Here is a 2734-nt window from a genome sequence, read left to right as displayed (position 1 = left end):
AGTCAGTTTCTTCATGTACAAATAAAATTAAAATACTAATATTATTTCATGGAAATTAAAACAGAACTATAAATATAAAACTGTTTATCCTATGCCCATATCATTTAGTAAGCATTCTATAACTGTTATTTCTCAAATCTCCATGGCATAATCCTATATTTATATGGTGTTATCTTTTTTGTTATACATAACAACTTTATGTTATTCTCATAATGCTTATTTTTTTTGTCTTTAGCTTTAAAGACAATTTAAGATATATAAGATAAATAATAGATAAATAACATATAATAGATATACAGTATAAAGCAAAAAAGATATACATTATTTGAAGTAGGTTTCTAGTCTTTCTTCAAAAACAACTTTTAAAATCTAGAAGATTCATTACAAATACATGTATAAACTGGTTTCTGAAGTAAAGAAGAGTCCAAACTTAGCTTGAACAATTTATTTGTTTTAATAACCTCTATGTGTATTAATGAAAATGAAACCATCAAGTTTACAACTTCTTTAATATAATGTTTCACCTCAGGTTCATTTTGGTAGCAGCTACATTATGTCATGGTAGGCTTGGTGGCTGGGAACCACACTGAAGTGACAGGGTTTATCTTATTGGGCTTAAATGATGACCCAATCCTTCCAGTCATTCTCTTCATGATCATCCTGTGTATCTACTGATGACCACATTCAGCCATATCAGCACAATCACTCTTATCAGAATCTCTTCTCAGCTCCATCACCCTATGTATTTTTTTCTGAGCCATTTGGCTTTTTCTGACATGGGCTTATCATCTTCTGTAACACCCAATATTCTTGTAAACTTCCTGGTGGAGGGAAATACCATCTCCTTTTATGGATGTGGCATCCAGCTTGGTTTCGTTGCTTCCTTTGGCTCAAATAAGTGCTTCCTCCTGGCTGCCATGGCATATGATCGCTTTGTGGCAATCTGCAGCCCACTGCGTTATTCCACCAAAATGTCCATACAAATCTGTGTTCAATTACTCATAGTGACTTACATAGCTGGTTTTGTCAATGCTTGCTCTTTTGCTGTTTGTGTCTTTTCTTTCATCTTCTGTGGACCAAATCAAGTCAATCATTTTTGTCTGGGATTTTTCTCCTTTAGTTGAACTCTCCTGTCCTGATGTCAGTATCCCTGTAGTTGTCCCCTCATTAATTTCTGGCTCCATCATTGGGGCCACAGTGTTTGTCATAGCTGTCTCCTACATCTATATCCTCATCACCATCCTAAAGATCTGATCCACTGAGGGCTGCCTCAAGGCTTTCTCCTCCTGTGCCTCACATCTCACAGCAGTCAGTCTGTACTATGAGACTGTCACATTCATTTATATGATGCCCAAATCCTACTACTCAACTGACCAGAACAAGGTGGTGTCTGTGTTATACACAGTGGTGATCCCCATGCTGAAACCCCTCATCTATAGGCTCAAGAACAATGAGATTAAGGAACCTCTGAAGAGAGAGCTTGCAGAAAATATTTTCTCAGTGAAGCCTGTTATTTTGTAGGATTTGACATAATAATATACTGTAAATATAATAATAAAAGAAAATTGTCTGTGGTCTAAATATTTCAGTACATATGTCAATAGCCAGTGTGGGGTTTTTTAGTAAAGGCATAGGGTGGATTTTAAGATATAAAATTTTAAATCAGAGGGCCATAGTGAGTAACCTTTAATGAAATTCAATTAAACTTATTTAGTAACACAAATTGGTAAACATGAAACAATACTGAATCTGCTGAAAATCCTCCTAAAATTTTATTCATATGTTTTCAGAAATTGTTCTTGCTGTAAGTTAAGGTTATTGTACCTCCAAGTCTTTAAGACCATGTCTGTTTTTAACCTCAGCTTATCCTTAAATGAGTGTGATAATTACATTTAGGACTGAGTACATTCTGAGGAGAAATGACCAAGTGTAATCAGACCGTAGAATGACTGGAGAAATTCTTCTTGCAGTAAGATTATCTGCTGGCAGTGGGCTTTTTTGGACCCATAAATTCTGACTTGTCTTCCTGGTCTCAAGCTCCAGTCTAGTTAAAGGGGACTCCATGAAAGAACAGGATGAGATGCCCCTGACCAACCTGTAATTCTTCTGTCAGGTCAAATCAGGTGATTTGCCTCTGGGAAAGAGCAGGATTCCTGAACTCCTCACGGACTGAGTGGAACAAACTCTTGGAGTGATTTGTTCATGGTCAGACTCTTCATCATGTTAAAGAAGATTGAGGGAACTGGATGGTGTTTCTCCTGTGAAGCTTTATTTACCTCTAAATCCTGACTAACACACTTTCATTCCCCATACTTTATTCTTTGAGAAAAAAATGTTTTTCTCTGTTGAAATTCAAGCACAAAGTGTCTAAAACTAATTATCTCCTTCCATCCTCAACTGGCTCCCCTCCAGTATTCTGTAACCTAGTAAGTGGCACCAGCATTCAATTAATTTATTGATGCGGAAATAAATCTGAGAGAAATTTATTTGTATTCCTCCTTCCACCTGCCTACATTCACTCAAAAAGTTGTACAGTCTGAGTCCAAAATTTATTTCCTACTTGTCTTCATTTTCTTTGTTAGTACTTCAATTTGAAGCTACCAACTGATACACTTATTTTACAATAGTACTCCTGTGATAGCTAATTTTATGTGTCATCTTGGCTAGGCTATAGAGTGCAGTTCTTAGGTCAAATACCAGTCTAGATGTTCCTGTAAAGGTATTTTTAAGACAC

The 2734-nt window shown here is 36.0% G+C and overlaps 1 pseudogene; it reads left to right on the top strand.

Annotated features, from left to right (window-relative positions):
• The first annotated feature begins 558 nt into the window (after positions 1 to 558).
• LOC103547502 (olfactory receptor 5P76-like) lies at positions 559 to 1521 on the top strand (annotated as a pseudogene).
• Positions 1522 to 2734: the final 1213 nt, after the last annotated feature.

The sequence above is a fragment of the Equus przewalskii genome, chromosome 6 (assembly GCF_037783145.1).
Source record: "Equus przewalskii isolate Varuska chromosome 6, EquPr2, whole genome shotgun sequence".
In the NCBI taxonomy this organism is placed as follows: Eukaryota; Metazoa; Chordata; class Mammalia; order Perissodactyla; family Equidae; genus Equus; species Equus przewalskii.
Note: the sequence above shows the minus strand (reverse complement) of the source record. Positions and strands in the feature narration are given on the sequence as shown.